Below are 22,389 nucleotides of genomic sequence, written 5' to 3'. Positions count from 1 at the left end.
CTCATATGAAAAATGGAGGAGTGGGGAGTTGTTAATAAGATTTGTCCTGTGGAATCTTTGGAAGGATTGCATGATATAAAGTCTATAAAGTGCCTGGCCCAGGCATGTGTATGCTGGGTTGATGATGTTGCATTGGAAAAGCCCAGATTCTCATAGATGGTGGCTTGTACTGATAGTTTTCTACTAGAGCCATTATGGGGGTGTTGTTGGGTGATGGGGAATCTCCAGTATCCTGGTCCAACTTTCCCAGCACCTTTTTCCTCCCAACTTCCACGGAACCAGGGAGAAAAATGCCTTTGCTCCAAGTCACCACCGGAGATTTCTGGAGACACCCAGAACATCCCTGCCAGGACTGAGGGGCATGCCTGGCTTCTGAGAAGTGGGTCTTGCTCTTCCTGGCCAATTCACTCATGATGAACTTTCAGCTCAGGACAGGCTTTTATTTTATGGAGTGGAGTGAGGACTAGTTGACCGACCTTAGTAAGTTAAAGATTAAACATCCAAAGAATCACAGTACGAAAAAACACTTTTACTCGAACAGAAGAGGCAGTCACTTTGAGAAGAGAATAGGGACAGGAGGAAGAGTCCACGAGACACTCTCTGGATCTCAGTAGATCTCTCATGTAGAACTGTAACACCACTGTTGTGGTCAAGAAGACAGGCTCTGAGGCCAGACAGCCTGGATTTGTCTGGCTTTCACCAGTTACCAGCTCTGTGTTATTGAGCAGGTTTCTTATCCCATTGCACCTCAGTTTTCTCATCTCCAGTAGAACTCTCTGAAGATTCCATGCACACTTCTCTTTCATTTCCAAGCCTCTCTTGTAGTTAGGGTGAGGCTACTGAATTCCAGTTCCGGACAATGAACTCCAGGTGGAAGTGACACAAGTCACTTCTGGTCTCAGGCCCTTAAGAGCAGATATGAGTTCTCTCTCTTCTCCTGACTCAAACCTGAAAACCATGTGGAGATAGTAACACCCAAATCTGGCAGAGATTCTCTCAGCCTAGTTCTCTGAGTCACTTTGTGTGGCCAAGTATCCTGTCAATTTCAGTATTTTACATCCATTACCCTCCTTAATCTTATAAGAAACCTATAGTACATTCATTCATTCAATAGATACTTAATGAGAACACTCTAGGTGTGAATACAGCTTTGATCATGTCAGACAAGGTTGCTGCTCTCAAGGAGTTTACATTCCCGTGATAGGGAGGCAAAAGACAACAAGCAAAAAGTCAATTAAATAGACAAGAGGATGAAACATTATGTGGAAGGTACTGTCATTACCACCATTTCACCAATGAGAATATTGATGCTCAGGGAATTTAAGGTACCTGTCCAATGTCACACAGCCAGGAAACGGCAGAAATAGCATTTGAATCTAGATCCACCTGATGTCTTTTAACAGATGTAATATAATATATATAGCATATATTATATATTATATTAAATGCACATTAACATACTATAATACAAATGTACATGTATTGTACATACACAAGTACACACAGTTACACCTTGGCTGAATGCTTTTTCTATTGGAGTTTCCTGTCTACACTCTGACCTGAAATCCAAGTTCCTTTAAAAACAGAGTAATCTGAGTTTTAACTTCCTTCTCCTTGTCTGGCTGCCTTTCTATAATAAATCTCTTTCCTTGTGACAAGTCTGGGGCTCCAGTTACTGGCCCTCCTGTGTGGCAGTAAACACACCTCTGTTTGTGTTCCTTGACTATGGCAAGTCAATTGTTTCCTCACTGGTGTCACTGACATAGCTCCTATCTAACTCAGAAGATTACTGAGATCATTGTCTCAGCTACTATTAGAAACTCTTGTTCACATTCATTTATTCATAAAACTTGTAACTTAGGTCCTTACTTCCTGCTGACGAGAGAGAGACAGAAAATAAATAAGTAGACAGACAAGCTACTTTTAGTTGACGAGAAGTGCTATGAAGAAAATGAAAGAGGTGATGTAATGGGAAGTGATGGGAAGCGGTTGATACAATCGTCGGGTCATCAGGGAAGAACTGTTCATGGAAGGGACATTTGATCCCAGAGCTAAATGACAAGAAGCACCAGCTGGGTAAAGACGTGGGGAGAGGAGCATAGCAAGCAGTGGAGCACCTGGCACCCTGAGACAGGAAAGAACAAGGTCCATCTGAGGATCAGGAGGAAGATTAGTGGTCTAAGTGTCAAGCACAAGGGAGAAAGAGGTAGCACATCAAGTCAGAAAGGCAGGTAGAGGCCAAATCATGTAGGACCTTGAAGGCCATGATGAAGAGTTCAGAATTTATTCTGAGAGTGGGAAGCCATTGGCAGGTTGAAGCAAGGGAATAGTGTCAGTTGATGTATGTTTTGAGAATATCAGCCTGGCTGCTGTTTGGGGAATACTCTATGGAGGTGAGAGAGTGGGAAAGGAGAGCAGGTGGGAAACAGACAGTTGTCCTAGCAACAGGCAATTGCCGGCTGGACTAAGGCAATGGTGGTAGTGATGGTGGTAGGGGGGTTGCAGATGGTAGGTCAGACAGCAGACAAGCTTGGCCCTAGCATCAGGAGTCTTACCCGCGCTGGTAAGGTCATTTCATTCATCTGATGACTCCATAATGCTTTCCCTGGCTTCTTGAACTTTGAACTCTACTCATCATTGGGAGCAAAAGTAGTGGTGGCTTTCTTTCCTCAGCTCTTTTGACTTGGCTTTTTCTGTCTCCAGCTCCAGTTCTTCTTAGATCAGGGGCTTTGAAGTGAGAAAGACCTGGATTGGAATCCTTGTTCCAACACTTACTAGATGATTGACTGGGTAGCTTTTGAGTTTAATATTGCCAATCTTCAGCTTCCTTGGCAGCAAAATGGACTTAATAATAATGCCTGCTTCTTGCAGGCTTGTGCTGAAATGTCAAATGAGATAATATTTGTGAAAATATCCAGCATACAGCAGGTTCTCAATGAAAGTCATTTGGCTTTCACTCTGAATTATCTCCTTCAACCCCCCACCCCCCACCTTCCTAGACTGGGATGGGAGGCCAGATGTTTCTGCTGAAACTCCAGCACCAGCCTGGTGGCCAAGTCAAATTTGAACCTCAGCAGAGCAACAAATTCCCACTTTACAAGCAAAGTCCCTGCTAGCCCTTATGGTGCCTTCGTGAGAATTTTTAAAAGCTTCCCCCTGGGAGGATGCACTTCTGCTGGGGGTGGCCTGTGCAACCTTCCACAACAGCCTCAATGAGAAAAATTGTGGGTAGATCAAAAAAGGGAGAAAACTACCAATGTGAATATTAATTGTGAATGTCAGGTACCTTCTGGATCATTACCAGTGGGTTTGGGCAAAAATAAAGGAAACCAGATAGTAAGCCTAAGAGAACCATCCCTTTCCATAAGTCAGTGTGGGCAGACAAGGAACGAGCCCCTTTCTGTGCCTCTCAATGACCTGACATGGCATCCCAGTGGGCCACTCAATGGTCCTCAAAGAGGTACAAGTGGTGATGGAATTATGTTCTAAGTCTGTCAGAAACAAACAATCTGCCAAAAGTATACAGTTCTATCTATTTCATCCCAGATAGTTTCCATCCATAAAAATAGAAAAAAAATGCAATCACCCTCTTTGATTCTTACCTGCTTAATTTTCTCCATACCAATTACCACTACACTTCCTAGTCTATATTTTGCTTATTTATCTTAAATTTTGTCTGCTTCTCCCTTCCCCCTCCCGCAACAACTAGAATGTGAATCCCACGAGGGAGGGAACTTTCCTTTTAAAGCTGCATCCTCCCTGGGGAGGACAACACCAGCACTAATAATCACTTACTGGCTGTTAGTTGAGTAAACGAGTGCCAGGCTTTGGGAGTCACCTGGTGGAGAGACCAGCTGTTATCCACATGCAATGCAGCTCTGCTTGTTTTCCCTTTGCATCCTTCTTGGTTTGGTGTGCCCAGGAATCTTGGGGGATGGTGGCGGTAAGAACCAGGCCACATCCATGCCCTGACAACTGTGCCACACTTACCAGGCCTGGCTCTGCCCACGAAGCTCAGTCTTGCTGGTGCCATCCCCAGAAGGAAATGGAGAACTTGGAAATCAGCTAGTCTTGCAAACAAGAAGCCCTATAGTGACAGGGAACTCACTACCTCCTAAGGCTATCTGCCTTCATGCCTTGTACCCTCACTGTTCCTAGATTGATCCTGGAGCCACGTAGAACCAGCTTGCTGTCCAGGCTCTTCTGAACCCATCCTAGGCTCCTTGGGAAGCGAATGCCCCTGGGCCTTTGCCCTCCCAAGTGACCATGCCTAGGCAGGAGGACCAGACCCTGAACACCAGCACAGCATCCAGCTTCTAGGGTAATGTTGACTGAAATCCTGACCCACATGCACAAGTCAAGACCACAGTGATGGAGGTTCCTGAGGCTTTTCCTGTTCCGCCCACACTGCTGGGGAGATGAAAGGATCTGAGAGACAGTGAGTTCTCTCTTGTAGGGGGAGGCCAGAGGGGACTCCAATGGAGTGCAAATCACAGGATAATCTGAGTAAAGAGGGAGAAAACCAGCTAAGCTCTCTACCGTCTGTCTCCCTCCAAATTTTCCCCCAGTTATCGTTGGAAGGATTCCAAAAAACTTGGCATCATTTACTTCTAAGGAGGAGAACTGTGATGGCAGTGGGGGGGGGGGGGGTTCATTGGATACCCTTTAACAGCTTTCAGAACATCTTTCAGGTATTACCTGAACATTAAATAATAACATTAAAAAGATCAAAGAAAACATCAAAGCTTCTTTCAGGATGGTGCTGTTACCTCTGTAGCACCCTTTCTGCATGACAGGTTTCAGATATCACATTCTCTCATCTTCTGTGCGGCTTGCTGAGATATCAGGACCTGCCAAACCAGTTGCAGGATGGGCTCTATCCAGGTCACAGCTCCAGGGGCCTCTGTTTCTCTTATCCCAGCACTATCTTCTTTCTAGAGCACCCAGACCCTGAAGAGATGGGGGAGATAGAATGGTGCCCAGCACTGGTTAAAGAAGAATGGCCGAAAAAAGTCATGACCCTGTCAAAAAGCTGGATCTTCGTTTCCATAAATACCCTGCTCTTCCAAACAAGTGCCCTTTCTCTGCTCTCTCCTCACCCTATCTCTCCTTCTGTGGGCAGATTGGCTCTTTTGGTGGACTGAAGGTTTAGTTAAAGGTAACTAAAATTGTGGGGCTGGCCCCATGACCTAGTGATTTAGTTCAGTGTGCTCCACTTTGGTGGCTGGGGTTCAGTTCCCAGGCAGGGATCTACACCACTCATTGGCAGCCATGCTATGGTGGTGGCCTACATGCAAACTAGAGGATGACTGGCAGAGATGTTAGCTCAGGGCAAATGTTCCTCATCAAAAAATTTAAAAAGTAACAAGTTAAATAAGAGGTTACTTCTGATCAGAGTTCATGCAGCTGGGTTGCTGTGCCCAGCCTGACTGTACCTTTGCTTGCTGAGGCAACATTCAGTCTCTGGACTCCACCTCTTCCCCTCACACGTGTACCTCTCAATCATTAATCCCTGCCTGGTAGTTTACCTGGACCCTGTGAGATGCATCCTCAGGCACAATCTCCGTGAATCTCTATTGCATCCTTGTGGTGATGTTGGATCCCTCTAGTTTTTCAGATGAGGTGACTGAGGTTCAGAGTATGCAGGGCACTCTGAACATAAGCTCAGAGCCTTCAGCTCTAAAAGTTAGCTACCTTCCCCACTCATCCTTGGCTACTTCCTCTTAGGTAAGATGGCACTACTTGCACTTCCTTTTGAGTTTTCATTTTAGTCCCATCCCTACTCTTCTCCTCTGTAACTTTGTTCCATTCTTACCTGAATGTTTCTCAAACTTCAGTCATCCAAGCCTCACCTTCATTTTCTTTCTTTCTTTCTTTTTGCTATAACCATGCAAAAAAGTCTTATTTACTCAATATTTTCCTTTACATTGATTCTCTTCAAAAATTAAATAAAAAACCAAAAACTACGTTAGTTCAAATGAAACTCTGTATGCTACTGTCATTAAGAAATTAATTTTACTCTCCACAATGGAAGAACCTAAAAGTGAATACAGTGAAAGCACATCTTGTTTTTGTTATTAAACCCCTTCAGGATATAGTCGCCTGCCAAATATTTGAGACTAGTCTGTTCTCTTTCTGTTAAAAAGGGGAATTGAGATTTTATCAGTTATTTATTGCTGTGATAATGTTGTGTCGCAATCCTCAAGTCTCAATGGCTTACAGCAACACACATTTATTTCTCACAGGTCTGCAGGTTGTCTGGGAGGCTCAGCTTCGGGCTATGTGTTGGGGTTATGTCTGCTCCACAAGGCTTTCATTCTGAGTCTGGTGGCTCTCCAGGGCATGCTCTTCTTATGGCGGATGGCAGATGCACCAAAATCAAGGCAAACTATGTAAGCACACTCGAAACTTCTGCTTGCATCATACCATTGGCCAAAGCAAGCTACACCATCAAGATCAACCTCGTGGAGCAGAGAACTGTATTCCTCCATTGAGTAGGGGTAGAAAGACATGAGTATAAAGTTAATATTTGCTGAATCACAAATAAGCTCCACCACAAATGAGCGGAAGACACAGAAGGAGCAAACTAAACCTTTCTAATTGACTTAATTGAAGAGAACTAGAAAAGCACTGGCTTAACCCAATCATAATTCATGTGCTAGTGAGCTGAGCTCACTCTGATTCTGAACAAAATCGGGGTTCTTTTAGCAAGGAACAAGATGGCGTGGAGGTGGTGGTGGAGAATGGCCACTGGCCAGGTGTATTTGCCTGCTAAGGCTGCTATAACAAAATACCACACACCAGGGGGTTTAACCAACAGAAATTTATTTTCTCACAGATCTGGAGGCTGGAAGTCCAAGATCAAGGTGCTGGCAGGGTTGGTTTCCTCTTGGCTTGCATATGGCCATCCTCTTGCTGCCTCTTCATATGATTGACCCTCTGTGCACACACCCATGGTGTCTTTCTGTCTGTCCTAATCTCCTCTTCTTATCAGGACACCATGATATCGGATTAGAGCCCACCCTAATGGCCTCTTTCTAACTTAATTATCTCTTTAAAGGCCCTATGTTCAAATACAGTCACATTCTGAGGTACTACAAGGAGTTAAGGCTTCAACATATGAAATTTGGGCGACACAATTCAGTCCACACGAGTAGGAGGAAAACATTTGCCACACTTGGTCAAGTACCTCCCTCCCTCAAAAGTTGCCTCCTTCATTCTGTGTCTTTTCTTTTGTTCCTCTTCCTTTCAATTAATGTTTATTAAGAAGAGTAGACTGCATTAGCTGTTTCTATCTCTTTCCATTCCTCATCCTTCACTGATAACCCACAGCCACCAGTTTTCTACTCTTAACTACTCTATTGAATCTTTGGTTTTTTTGGAAACAAGTTTTCTGATGTTCTTGCTGCCAAATGCAACGTATTCTTTTCAGTTCTGAGTCTTTGCTATTCTTGGTAATGATAAACAACTCTTGAATTGCTCTCTTTCATCTTTCTGTGTTCATACCCTGACTTTTCTCAGTCTTCTTTCCCAACGTTGTCCATGGAATTCCCTTTGTCTTTCTTCTGTTTAAACATTATTGTTCTCCAAGGACTTATCCTCATCAACAATTCCTCTCCTTCCAAATGTACACTGTCCATCTCTCTCTCTCTCTCTCTCTCTCACTGTCAATAATTTTATAAACCACTTTTAAAATCTTGACCTCTCCCCTGAGTTCAAACTTAAATATCCAACTGATTACTAAACATATGCTAACCTCCACATTCCATAGATAACATAGATAAATTAACATGACCACAACTGAATCCAATGTTCCTGCTTCCAAATCTGTTCCTCTCAGAAAGTATTATAACCACCTACCCCAGTTTACCTAATCAAAACCTAGACACATCCTTCAGTGTCTCCTTTCCCTTAACCCCATCTGCCTAATTTAGTTACTAAGGCATCAAGTTCCAAGGAGAAGGAATTCTTCTAGGCATTTCTCAGATTCTCCTTTAATGTATTTACCACTCAGCTACCAAGGTAATCGCTTAGAAATGCATTGTTGACTGAGTTCGTTACTCTCCAGATGAAGTCCAAACTCCCTATCATGTGATATAATGACCACCCCTCTGTCATTTCACAACTTGAACCTGATGTTGAAATAATAGTGAACGTCAGCTGAGGTGACTCCCTGTCTCCAGGGTAAGTTCCTCCTTCTATGTGTGGATAATTGCAGCCAGCCTGGGACTTTAATAGACTAGAAAGGCTTTTACCAGACAAGGACACGAAGGATGAGGTGGACTATCTTTACCTCATCCTGAAAAAGACAAGAGAAGGTTATTTAACTGTAGTCACAGTAAGCAAACCTTTCAGCCAGTCTGAAAGGTACTGGCTGAATATTGTGATTGCTTTTACAAGCCATTTGGAGAAGGGGATGGAGCAAAGAAGAGCCAGATCCTTTTCTTTGGGTAGGTCATAGACTTCCCCTAAAGGTATGGGTTCCCATCACCAATCATCCCTGAGCCTGGAGAAAGTAAGGAGAGTGTGGACGGGGCACTGAGTAAAGGCATATGACTAAAAACAGTCTCGCTATAGGATAAAGATAGCAGTGAAAGTGTCAGGATGAGCAATCTGCTAGATTTTAAATTCTTGGAGGTTGTCAGTTAAATGATACTCCTTTAACCATTGATAAATCCAGACAGTAAAAAACAAAGTTTTTCTATTTGATTAGCAGATTGCATTTCTCTACTAGGCCAAACAAAACTCTGGCATATTTAGTGGACTCCAGGAGGAGTATATCACAGTATCTCCACATTCTAGTGGATGTTTTAAAAGACGGCTGTAAGAGAATTGCTTTGTCAAGGGCCAGAAGAGCAGGAAAGCAGATTGAAGGCGTGCATGGGCATGGTAGGCAGACAGGTGTATGTGGGAACCAGACGCTGTGTGACTTTGAGGAATATCACTTAATCTCTCCAAGTCTTAGTTTCCTCCTCCGCTAAGGAGGACAAATAATAGTGCCTGAATCAAGGGTGACTATGGACATTAAGCGGGATTAATATATGAGTTTGATTGGCATAGTGCCTGATACTTGGCAAGTGCTTGATAAGTGATTGATATTATTATTACCATTGTTGTTATTATTACTCAGCATTTTTAAGAAGAGTCATAGACCCTCAGAGATCCTTTTCTTTCTTCGCCAGCTCACTTGAATCTGCTAGGTATGTTCACACTCCATCTCTGGGTTATGGTGAAGCCCTCATAGTCCTCACCTCCCTCCCTCTTCTGGACTCGTGGTTTGGGGTCCTAGAGGCCCCAGGAACTGAGTCTGTGGTTCATTCTTCACCAATGCCACTCCACCCATCTTTGTTTTCCCCGAAGACAACCCTCAGGGTCTTGATTTTAAAATGATTTTATTACTTGATTCCAGAAAGAGGAGAAACCACCTCAAACATGAGCCATTGGGGGAAGGGACACCTTTTTGAGGTGCCCATATTGTTCTCACAGTTATGACACGAGGTCTGCAGATGCCACATCGAGATGAAACACGACAGGATTTATAAAATGGCTAGGACAGTGTCTGGCACGTGGCAAATGCTCAATAAATGGTGGTTCCCCTCCACTGCTCATGACCACCCTAAGGTTCGGGTTGTCATGGGAATGACATCGCCATCCCAGCTGCATACACAAGCTTCTCTGTATGGAGGTCTTGTCCCAGGAGTGAGATGGGATACCCTGGCCTTTCAGTTTTCTGCTTGACTCTGTCACTGTCTCTTTGTCTATCTATGGGAGTAATTATGTTCCCCGCCCTCCTCTCTCCCTCCCATCCTTCCTGTCTTTCATCATTTTCTTTATCAGTTTCTCTTACTATTTTTATCCAGCTCTTTCTTTTCTTTTTTCTCCTTCTTCCCTCCCTCCCTTCCTCTCTTCCTCCCTCCCTTCCCCCCTTCCTTCCTTCTCTTCCTTTCCTTCTCTCCAAGTCTTTCTATCTTTCCTCATTCCCTCCAGTCCACCTTCCCTCCCTCCTTCTTTTCTTTCTCAGTTGCTCTCAATATTTTAATCTTTCTCTTATTTTTCTTTCTTTTTCCTCTGTTCGCCTCTCCTTTCTTCCATCTCATTCCTTCCTTTTCTTTTTTCAAGATCTAACATGGAGAGCTTTTGAGCTCATAACCAAGGAAAGACAAAAATCACATGAGTTTCTTGTCATAAAGAATGTCATATCCCCAGATGAAGACAGAAGACCCAAAGGGAAATGGAAGCGGAAGAAGGGCAGGATGCAAACGAAAGGCCCCTGCAGGTCCCACTGAGTCCCAGTTTGCCCAGACCTCTTCCATTCCTTGTCTCAAAGCTTCATCTGCTGGGTTTTCCCTGTGACAGTCTTGGGCAGGTCCAAGACAAACTCCACCTGTCGGGAAAAATCAGTGCAGAGTGGGCTGTCCATGACTCTAATGAGGTTGGATTTTTCAGAGGAAAAACAGGTTGAGGGGAAGCTTTTGAGGCTGGAGGCTCCAGGTGAGTGAGGCCTGAGCCTGGAAAACTCCCAGGGAATCCCCCTGTGCAATAAGAAGCTGCAGAAAGTCCTCTGAAACAAGGACAAGAGAAGAATGGCTAGAACTGGACACAAAGGTCAGTCAACTGATCTCTGACATTCTCTAGGACCGGGGAGAAGCAGTACGGTGAACACAACATGACATGTTAGACACCTGAGCTTTGACATCAGACTCTCTGGGCTCTAGTCTTTCCTCTACCACTTGCCTCGCTTTGATAAGGTCACTTGGCTTTTATGAAACTCAGAGGATAACAACAACTTTGTTGAGTTCTTGTGAGGTCAAAATGAGATTCCGAGGCTAAATTGTTAGTGGTTAAAAGTGTAATCTGGGGGCTGGACAGCCTGTATCCAAATCTTGGCCCTGCCACTTACCAGCTGTGTGACCTTGGGCAAGTTATATAGCTTCTCTGAGCCCCAGTTTCTCATCTGTAAGATGAGGGGTTGTTGTGGGGATTAAATGTGTTAATATTTGTGAAGTGCTTGGAATAAGGCCTGGCACATAGAAGCACCAGATAAGGTCTATTATTATGGGGCTATTTGGATTCCACTGCTGTTTGGCATTTGTCAGAATCCAATCCTGGACCCGAAGAATAAGGAGGAATTTGAGCCAAAATATAGAGCCCCTGAGCCGTGGGGTTTACAATGAGAATACGGGGAAGACGAAAGACTCTCTCTAATACAAGGGTTGTAGAAACAGGCCCAGATGCAGTCTAACAGAGCCTGGTGTATGTGTAGGGAAAGGTTAAGGTGCAGAGGTGTGGGTCAATGTCCAAGCACATTTCTGTCGGAAGTTGACAATGTCAAACCTCTGGCAGGTAAGGGACATGTCACTCAAGGAAATCTAGGAAACACTAGGCAAATGGGGCTCCAAAGGGATCCTCTATTGAGACAACTCTGTGTGCCAAACACAGAACTAAACTATGCTATATATGAATTCATTTCATTTCCCGTGAAGTAAGTATGACGATTGGATCTCCATTTTATAGATGTGCAAACTATAGATCGGAGAGGTTAAGCAAATCATTTGGGCTCATGGTCCCCAGTCTTTATTTTCCTCTCTTCTCTTGTATCTAGCTTCTCTCCATCGCTCTCTGTTGTCCTGGGGATATGAGGTGAGCCTGGTCTCAACCTACAGTCCTGCCTACTCATCCAATAAGCCACTTGAGAGAGAGCTGGAGTCCTGACCTTTATTATCCTCAATTTCTCCTTTTCCCCTGCCCTGGATATCTGGAGGAATAATTGAGGGGATATACAGTTGGTGGCTGTGGTGGAATTCTTAACACTGATTTTGCTTTATCCCAGATGATGACACCCTCTGATCCCTTCTCTCTTGGCCCTCATCCTCACCGCAGGTAGTGAAGGTATCTGCAGTCCTGGCCCCGCAGTTTCTGTCCCATGACCTGGACCAGCTCACCAGGGAGCTGCAGCAGCATGTGAAGTCAGTGACAGCCCCGTATAAGTACCCGAGAAAGCTAAGGCCTCTGAGCTCCCATCCTTCCCAAACTTGAAGAAGTGGGGCTGGTTCTGCTCTTGTATTTCTCATCTTCAGCCTGAGAAAAGGCCTCTAATTCCAACTTTCTGCCTAGCTATGACCAAGAAAGCCCAAAAGGACAATCCAGCAACTGTCCAGATGCCTGAAAATTGGCCTTAGCCTTTAACTCACTCTGAACTGAAAGTCGAATGCTTCCATGGGAACAAGTTCTAGCCAATACCTGGCCTACAGTCCCACTCTCTGCACCAAAGTCTTGCTATATTATTCAGGATTCTCTCAGTTGCAAGGGACAGAAATCCAGCTTGAAGTTTATTGCTCACACAATTGGTAAGTCCCAGGAGTAGGTGAAGCTTTTCTCATGACTTGTAACAGGCATTCAAATGATGTGGCCAGGGATGTCTCTTTCAACCCTTGACTCTCCTTCTTTCTGTATTGGCTTCATTTCTTGAAATGCTCTCCCTTTGTAATGGCCTCCAGAAGCTCCAAACATACAGGTTTAGCGGCTTAGCATCTTTTTCCCCAAAGGCACCAGCAAAAGTCTTCAAGTCGATTCTCTTTGGACAAATTCAGGTCATGTGTCCATCTTAAACCAATCCCTGTAACCAGGGTTGGGATACTCTGATTGGCCAGTTCTGGGTCATGTGATCACTCCCCCCCTCCCCCGCCCCCCGAGCAACTGCAGGAAGGATGGGAGAGAGAGCTGCCCTACACCCTTGACATGGACTGAGTGAGGGAGGGGTGGCTCCCTACAGGAAAGTGGAAATGTTCCTACCAGAAAAGGCAAAAAGCATAGAATCCACTAAACTTGTTTTCAGCTGTTTTAATACTGGAGCAGTGAACTAAGGCTTGGGGGTTGACATGGAAGGGGGACCCAGTTTTTGGAGCTGGGTATAAGATAGGAGTTTCCCCCAGGGAAAGAAAAACGTTTTCCTTTTTTGAGTCTGGGGTAGAAGGTGAGAGCAACCACGTTAAGCCTAAAGCCCCCCAGATCCTATGTAACCTGGATGCTCACTGACACGTTGTCAGCACAGGCTAATTGTCATAGGCGGGTTTTCTGAGAAGCAGACTCTGGGAAGGAGATTAACCTGCAAGAGGTTTGTTAGGGAGTGCTTTGGCGTCAACACCTGGGGATGGAGATGGAAGGGAAGGGAGTGGGATTGGTCAGAAGGTCAAGTTGTACTATGATGTAGTTGCACTATGAGGCCTCAGCTGACCCCATGGGGAGTTCTGAAGCTCGGACAACCTTTCAGAGTTTCCTGAGCAGGTGGATGGGGTAAGGGGTGGGCCTTTATAGCCCCAGGTGGGTCAGGCATGGATGCAGCTTGCCCTGGGAAGGGGGTGTGGTGCTAGGAGAGACAGCTCTCCTTAGCTGTGCACTCCCCAAAGAGGTCTGGCAGTGGGGGAGTAAGCCTTTTATTCCTGAGGGGGGATCTTAGCACATTAAAGAGTCCTTCACACCGATTTTCCGCGTCAAACTGATAGAGAGGCAGTATAGCACAGCCTCTGGAATCAGACTGTTGCATTCAAAATCCATCTCGTCACTTGCTTACTCAAGAATCTCTCTGTACCTCAGTTTCCTTATCTGTAAAATGGGGATAATGATGTTACTCCTTCACAGGCTGTTAAGAAGAAGAGTTGATATTTGTAAGGCATAAGGCACTTAGAAGAGTGACTGGCGCATAATAAGCATTGAATAAGTATTTGAAAAAAAGACTAGAAATCCCATCACACCAAGCATATGAATTTTGAGCTGTAACTGAATATTTAGGAGGATCCAGTGGAGGGGGTCCTATCACACAGTGTCACAGTGTCTTACTCAATAGATGCGTCTCTTTTTACAAGTCTCTCCTCTAGAACGCCCTGGGCAGCAGGTTCTTTCCACCTCCTCCCTCCTTCCAGGGACCATACCCTTCTGCTCCCGTCTTCATGATGTGCAGAGTAAAGCCTTCTTCCTAGCATTAAACCTGGATCTCCCTTGTGGCTTCCTTCTACCCTCTACGTGCCAAAAAGTAAATATTTTAGGTTATACTGTCCTTGTTGTATACTCTACCCTGGTAGTGTGAAAGCAGCTAGAGACAACTGTAAATGAATAGGTGCGGCTGTGTTTCAATAAAACTTTATTTACAAAAATAGGAGGAGGGATGGATTTTTCCCAGAGGCTTTAGTTTGCCATTCCCTGCTCTACCCCACTGTGGTTTTTATGAATTCCTTCCTCAAGAAAGTCAGTCTTGCCTTATGAAAGATTCCCACATCCGCTACGAAGATACTTTCTCCATATCAGTATCCCTATTGTTATTATTTTTATTAAACCCAAGACCATCTGACTCCTAGACCAATGCCCTGGCAAGCTGAACCATATAATGGGAAGCCTCAGGGAATTGTCTTCATCATCCATATATTTGGATTCAGGAATACTAGAGATGGTGGGGTCCTTGATATGAAACAGTCCTTTTCACAGGTGAGAAAAGTGAGATAAGAGAGATTTTATAGTTCCCCTAAGGACACACCAACAAGAAATGACTGAGGTGGAATTCAAAACCAGGTTTCTTGTCCCTTAGATGTCTGTTCTCTCCAGTTCAGACTAGTGACCACAGCTAATATTTTTGAGGGGTTAGAAGGGAGCCTATTTTGCTAAAAGGGAGGAGAGGCTGCAAAATGATGGCTACATAACACAACATCACCTGCCATTTATTGAGCACTTGCTGTATCCCCAACCACCCTGCAGAGTTAGGTGACCAGATTTTTTATTTTCTAAATGGGGCCACTTTTGAGAGTAATGGGGCATTCTTTAAAAGTATTTCTGGAACACCAGGAATAAATTAGGACTCTCCAGACAAACCAGAATACATGGTCACCTTACCTCTGAGGACACTCATTACCTTCTGTCTGCTCCCCGACAGACACTGCCTCCCCTGCAGCCTTCCAAAGTGAAAGCTATTGTTTTTCTGATGCACATTGTCACAGGCGAAGTGGTGAGGTTGGTGTCCTCCACGCCACTTCCAAACCATCTTTCCTCCTCCTACCTTCAACAACTCCAGACCCTGGGGAGCCCATGCCTTTGGACCTTAGATTACCTGATCCCACTCCCTGTTGCTGTCCTCTGATCACCTCCCTCTCACCCTCTGAGGACTTCAGCTCCTCACTTGCCCTTCTTCCATACTCTGCCATCATTTCCAGTAATGTCAATATCCAAAACCCTGGTCTTTTCTCCTACAATTGGTATGTCCATGCCATCTCAGCCACTCGCTCTTATGGCCACACTCTAGAGATGGCAGCCCCTCTGAAAGCCTGGTTTCAAGCTTCCCATACTCTTAGATCCCTTCTCTAGTTGTCACATGGCTACAATTCCTTATCCTTTTCGTGGCCCCCAACCTCCTGATCCCATTTCGCAATCTTTTTAGTGCCCTCCTTTGTGAACTTGGATTCCATGGCTCATCTCTCTGGTCATGACCCCCTTAGCTCCCGTATCCCCTCCTCCTCCTACCTCCTCTACATCCTGTAGAATTTACCAGGCAAAGTCACAACCTTGGTTGAACCTACTTACTTTCCGTACTGTCGACGCAAATAACCAATAACCAATCTATAGATAAGATAAATAAGGTGAGTTTTACCTGAGCCAGAGTGAGGATTATAACCCAGGAAGGCCTTAGAAAGTGTTCTGGAGAAGCATGGTTTTCAGTATAGTTTTATATCTTTTTAGAACAGAAGACACACCCAAGATACATTTTGATCAAATGCAAAGAGGTATTTAGTTGCAAATTAGCAAGTCAACATGAAATCAGTTGGAAAGGGACTAATCAGGGAGTTACCAATAGGGTGTTACCAATAGGATGTTACCAATTGGGTGTAGGAGGGGAAGTGTGCATTCTTTTCCTAAGAGAGTGCATTTTTTAATGGTTAAAGCAGATGTACAATGTATATTTGATAGGCCACAAGTCAGGCTTCTTTACTTCAAGCCGAATCAGTTTTGAACCCAAATATTTACCCTATACACTTCAATGTGTGAAAATCTCTTGTCCCTACTGCTTCCAGGCCTATCCTGGAGAAAAAGAACATCACCGTGAGGCAGGCTGGCTTCATGGAATCACAAACCAAACCTCCCATGGGCACTTAGAAATGTCCTAACATCTCTTTGTAAGTTTCTCTTAGTGGTTCATTCTCTTAATCTCTGAATCTATTTCTCTTCATACCCCATTCCTACTTTCAGTCTCACCTGAGCACTTGACTCGTGTGTCACTAATAAAATAGAAGGCTTCACACAGGGGACCCTTCACTTTCCATCCCCCATCTACAAATGTACCTGGAGCTCTACCCATCCTCTCTCTTCCCTCCAGTTATACCTCAGAACGTGTCTGTCTCCCTCTCCACAACCAACAGGTGCTCTTGTGCTCTTACAATAAAGATGAGCATCCTTCACATGAGTGATGAGATCTGCCTGATGTGGCCCATTCCTAATTCTCCATCATGTTCACCAGTTCCCATCTCCCATGCCCAGCCCCCATTCCCCTTTATGCTCCCTTGGAAAGAATCTTCAAGTCCTTTCCAGAGGCTGGGGTGGGAATGAGGGAAGGCAATGTGGGAGATAAGGCTGGTGATCTAAGCAGACCTGACAGCAACGACTTCTATGTGTATTAAGGATTTGGTATCCTAAAAGCAATGGGAAACTACATTTGCACGGTGAAGGCAGACCTCTGCCTGTAGGAGAATAAAGGCATGTAGAGGATTAGGAGGCGATGCAGAGAGAACACTAGGAGGCTATTCCAGTGATCTAGATGAGAGAGGCTTCCTGGACTAGGGTAGTAGCAGTGCAGACAGAGAGGGGGTGTGGATTCAAGAGATAGTCAGGAAGCAATGGTTGCAGAGAAAAATATAGGTTCTGAAATTTATACCACTTCATTCAAAGAGAAGCAAGAGCTTGGTTCATTCTTTCATTCATTCATTCACAAAATATTTATCAAGGTCCTGGTGTGTACCAGGCAGTGGATACTCAATGATAAGGGAAGAAAAGTCTCATGTGACATTCTTTCTAGTGTGGTAAAGACACATTAATCAAATAACCAGAAAAATAAATATAAATGATACACTTGAATAAGAGATACAAGGACAAGTACCAAGTGTTGTGAGAACGTATGGGAGCAGGATCTGACCTCGTCTGGATGAGAGTCAGGGAAGCCCTACCTTGAGGTCATTCTAAACGGTAAATCTGAGTTAACCAGATGGAGAAGGGAATGCAGGAATGAGGTGGGGAGGCCCTCCAGGCAGAGGAACAGCACAAGCCTTCTGTACCCCTTTGGGTTACAGAAGACCAGTATAGCTAAAGAACGCAAGGGATGGTGACGAGTTTAGAGAGGTTGGCAGGAACCAAAATGTGATAAAGATCTTAAAGGTCATGTAAATTACCTTTGTTTTGATGATCAGAGCTAATTTTTTGTGGGCAGAACAAACTAAGTAAGACATTGAAGACATGAACCCCACTCTCATCTAAGAATTCCAAGAATCGTGTCTTTGAAATGCTAGAACCTGTCCCACGTTGGAGCCCTGCCTCCTCCTCAGTCGTCTGATCCCAACTGGCCCCGGACAATCCAGGCTTGACATCAAGTCATGATCCATCTCAGCATTTCAAGCTCTTTCCAAGTCTCTTGTAAGAACAAGAGAAAACTTTCCATTGTTTCCAGTCAGGACTGGGAGCCCCAACTGCCAACCCCTTTCCAGAGACTCTCAGACCTCTCAAATTTCCTTCCTAGAACCATCAATCCAGTGAAGAGATTCCAAAATACTGGGACCAGAGGGAGGTTAAGCAGCTTCTTGGGAAGAATTTCCATGTCGTCGTCTTTGACAAGGAGAGGGACGTATTTGTGATGTTCTGTAAGTACTTCCACAGAGGCCACGGGAGGCAACGGACCTGACATTACAAGCGTGGTTCCTGAATTCTTGGGCACCAAAATCTCCAAAATCTATCAAAGCACCATGCCACAAATGGTCTTCAGATACCCAAAGAGTTTGGACCAAGATGCTAATCAGCTACAGTGCAACCCTCCTCAAAAATCGAATTCTTGGAATGGGTAAAATACCTTCCACTTAATCCAGGCCTGTGACTATAACAATAATAAAGCTGATGGCTAACACTGACTGAATGCCATGGTACACCAGGCTTTGTGCTGAGCCATTCTATACATCATCTCATTTAATCCTCACAACATACTTTTGAAAGTAGCTACTATTGTTGCTCCCACTTTACAGACGACTAAACAGAGTCCCAGGGAGGTGAAGAAATTTTTCCAAAGTCACGCAGCTAGTAAGTGCTGGAACTGGCATTGAAACCTAAGCAGGCTGACTCCAGTGCGTATGCTGGTAACAGCTGGACTGAATCCCCCCGCTTCTGGCTTTATGTGACTTATCAAATTTGCTGTATTTAACCTACCTGAGCTGGTGTGGCCAAACTGGGGACCCGAATCATGCAAGTAAAGGACTTGGCACAGTGTCTGGCATGTTGTAAGCACTTGATAAATGACAGCTATCATTGCTATTCTTATTCCTATTGTTATAATTATTTCCAGTGCTCACCTAAGGACTCTGGCCCCTTCCCCAGTTTCTGATTTGCATGTGAGAGCCAAAGCTAGGGACCCTGTCTCCCACCCTGAGACGCAGAGAAGGGTGACAATGAAGCTGCTTCAGACGTCTCTTTTATTTAACACACAGTTACCATTTATTGAGCCCGTACCATGAGCCAGACCTGAGTTTGTGGTTTACACACCTGCTCTCGTTGCCTCCTCAAAACAAGACTCTTAGGAAGGGCCAGCGAATTGCCCCACGATACAGATCAGGGAACCCAGCCTTACAGAGGTTAACTGCCTTAGCCCAGGCCACACTGTAAGTAAGCTGCAAGGCAAAAAGTTCAATTCGAGCTCTGATCCCATCACTTCCTGGGGGGTGAAAGGAGGGCTGGATTGCATCACGCAGGCCTTTTAAATCTCACTGAAATGGACTCTCATCCACAGGGTGCGGTGTTTAAGGTCTGCGTGGCTAAACAACCATGATCTGCTGCTTTTAAATGAGAGGCTGCGGTGGCCCTTTCTGTACTTACCTGACACCTGGAGTTATGCGAGTGCCCTCTTGGTTCTGGGGAAAGGCAAAAGCAGCCTCATTTTCTTGGAAGCAGGATGTCACATTGGCCCCCTGGGACTGCGGCCATTATGTTTCCTCCTGCTCCAACTCAGCGCCCATTTGGCTCCAGGGGAGCTGCGGAGCCGCTGCTGGGAGAGCAGGTGGTCCTGGAGGCACTTGGTTTGTAAAAGGAGGGGTGATCATCCAAATGTGGAGTGTCCAGGGCCTCTGACGCCACTCCTCCTGCACAGCCAGAAACTAACGGAACGACCAGCAGGCAAGTTTTAATTTCCCTTCCGTGTTGGAGCTGGTCCCTGATTTCTCTCCAGAGGGCTGGGTGCCTGGGCCAAAATCAAAGCTCAGGGAACTATCCCACAAGGAAGTCCAGTGTCTCCTTTCCAGGGGTAGTGGTACTTGTCACAACCTCCTCGTCACTTTACGGCCGGATTCTCTCCACCAGACTGAAAGGCAGTATGGTATAATGGTCAAAAGTCAAAGCAACCTGTCTTCAGATCTCCCTTCCTCTGCTTAACTCACTGGGTGACCTTGGGCTACAAGTTTAACCTCCATTGGAAAACTTATGCTGTCGCACACACACACACACATGCTTTCTGGCAGAACATGAGGAAGCACCCAGCATAAATATTTTTCTTGGTTTTCTTCTTCATCTGGAGTGGAAAGCTATGTTAAAGGAAAAATAAGGAATAGAAGAAAATGTCCCAACATGCTAAAAGAGTTAGTATCTTGGTGAAAGGAGAGTAGGTTAATATTTTTCTGATTTATTTAATAATATCAGGTACTATGTTTGAAATGTAAAATAACCTAATATATAATTAAAAGACACAAGGAGTGCCATTTGCAAAGCAGCAGAACCGTTAGTAGAACACAGTGATGGTGTTTATGGGCAGTGTTGGCTTTCAGAGTCCTCATTAGTGTGAGCCTGAACAATGGCCCCTCTCTTCCAGATGCACCCTGGTCTGAAAAGTGCAGGGCGCTGTTCCCAGTGTTGGAGGAGTTGGGCAGAAAGTATCAAAACCACTCCACAGTCACCATCGCCAAGATCGACATCACGGCAAATGATATTCAGCTAATGAACCTGGACCGGTACCCCTTCTTCAGGCTCTTCCCCACCAGCTCTCAACAAGTGAGGGGCTCTTGGGGCTCACATAACTGGAAATGTTGTTGTGTCATTAGCGCAGACTCGGTTTCTTCCTATCTGCAGCTCTGCCTTCTATTAAATCAGATTCGTTCTCAGCTCCAACGACCCCCTCATGTTCATGTTAAAGAGTGTTTTCCTTTAGCTTCCACAAAAGTCTCAAGACTCAGATGGGGTCCAACTTAGGTCAGTTGCTAGTCCCTGACCCAATCATTGTGGATGGAGGAATTTTTATTATCCTTCTCTTCGAGCCATGGTAATGGAGGCTCAGAGAGGTTAAGCAACCTGCCCACCGTACTCAGGTGGTTAGGAATGGAATGGGACTCTGGATTTACCTATGGAGCAATCCTTGCAGGAAGAGGCTACCATTTTGACCCTGTTCTGTTTCCTTCCTAGGTTGTACCGTATAAGGGAGAACACACCATGAAGGGCTTTTCAGACTTTCTGGAAAGTCAAATCAAGACCAGGCTTGAAGATGAAGATGAGGTAAGGTGAAAAAGCAGCACCCTGGGTTATTCTTTCCCAAACAGAATCATCAAGACCTCAATGGACTAGGAAAGAGTGTGCCAAGAATTCCATTATTCTTGTGCACTCTGGAGATACCCGAAGATGGCTGAGCAACCATCCAGTTTGGATGATTTTATTTCAAAGGCACTTTCTACAAAGAAGCAGAAACAGCAGACTTTAGAAACACTCGGAGGGGCAAAGGCTCTGAGGTCTCACACAGCTCCCAAGACTGCTTCCCTGGGTCCACCGTTCCTGAGTTGGTAACCAGATTTCTTGATGGCATACTGCCCTGTGGCGTTATTCTCCTGATGGATGGGATGACAATCCCCATTCTCTCCTAATCCTGTTCATCCCTCAGTGAGGCCATCTGCTGGAAGGTGCCATCTGTATTAGTTAGGACCCTTCAGTTACCAATGTCAGAATCACTACTCTTGGACTTAAGCAACAATGGGAATGTATCCTATATAACTGGTGGAACATCAGGTATGGGTGGATCCAGAAGCTCAAACTCGTTTTCTGTCTCCCCATCTCTGTTTTCCTCTATGTTGGCTTCATTCCAATGTAGTCACCTCCCCCATGAAGCGTCAAAGATTGCCCCACAGATCTAAACTAATATCCTTCCAGCTTAGAAAGAAAGCACCTACTTCTTAGTAGTCCTAGCAAATGTCCTGGACAGGCATCTAATTATCGAGGCCTGGGTCACATGCCCAGCCCTGGAGCCAGGCATGGGGGCAGCCATATCTGTGGACTTAAGAGTGGAGGAAGGCTGGTTCCCCAAAGGTCCTGTTCTTGGAGGGGCAAAATCACAGCTGAGAAAGTCCCCACCCAAGCCAAATGAACCTTTGCATCTAAGAGGATCACTCAGGTGCCTCTCTCTGGGCACTTCTAGAAAAAGTGACCTTGGCAATTACAATCATGATTATCACATATTTCTTGCCTCTTTATCTTCCTTCTTCCTTCCCTCCCTCCCTTCTTTTCTTGAATAGCTATGATCTATTGAACAAAGTGAAGTGATAGAAGAGGACGTATTAGCTGAGGAAGAAGAGGTACCTTTTATGCAGAAAGAGTTACCTGAGCAGAAGCTGCCTGAGCTGGAGAATGGGACCAAGCCGGAAGAGCCAGCTGAACAGAAGGAAACAGCTCAGAAGGAGGAAAGGGTGGCTAAGCCAAAAGGACCTCCAAGACAAGAGAAGAAACCACGAGTCAAGGAAGAACTGTAGCTTCTCCAAAGCTGGGAGGGAAGGTGCCCATTTTCCAGGTCCTGGCATCAGTTTCTAAGTGGATCTACTCCAATAAAATTATATATCATTGTGGTAGGTGGGTGGGGGCTGGATAATAAAAGCCCCTAAGTGTCTTTGGCTCTGCTTTATTCATTAGTTCCCACTTTTTCCTGGTTGGTGCTGCCTTAGAAGAGCTGTTTGGCCTGGAATTCAGACATGGCTGCAAGGGAAGCCATAATAGCCACCTTTGATGAGTGTTTACAACAGGCTGGGCATTCATCTAGTTCCCACAACATCACTGGGAGCTAGGTCTCATTATCCCCATTTTACAGATGAGGAAAATGAGGCAAAGAGAGGTGAAGCAACCAGTCAGGATCACACA

At 45.1% G+C, this 22,389-nt stretch overlaps 1 long non-coding RNA gene and 1 other non-coding gene across 2 annotated transcripts; one reads left to right on the top strand and one right to left on the bottom strand.

Annotated features, from left to right (window-relative positions):
* Positions 1-508: 508 nt before the first annotated feature.
* Positions 509-19,384, bottom strand: LOC138917170 (uncharacterized). Its single transcript, XR_011424776.1, has 4 exons — positions 19,105-19,384; positions 4,770-4,950; positions 2,556-2,878; positions 509-948 (listed from the first exon to the last, which is right to left on the bottom strand). It is a non-coding gene; the product is annotated as an uncharacterized lncRNA (long non-coding RNA).
* A 684-nt stretch (positions 19,385-20,068) lies between these two features.
* On the top strand, positions 20,069-22,103 carry LOC111767538 (uncharacterized). The gene is made up of 3 exons (XR_011424775.1): positions 20,069-20,268; positions 20,677-20,766; positions 21,774-22,103. It is a non-coding gene; the product is annotated as an uncharacterized protein (transcript).
* The last annotated feature ends 286 nt before the right edge of the window (positions 22,104-22,389 follow it).

This window comes from Equus caballus, chromosome 13 (genome assembly GCF_041296265.1).
Source record: "Equus caballus isolate H_3958 breed thoroughbred chromosome 13, TB-T2T, whole genome shotgun sequence".
NCBI classification, from domain to species: Eukaryota; Metazoa; Chordata; class Mammalia; order Perissodactyla; family Equidae; genus Equus; species Equus caballus.
The sequence above is the reverse complement of the archived record's forward strand: the minus strand, read 5'-3'. Positions and strand labels throughout refer to the sequence as shown.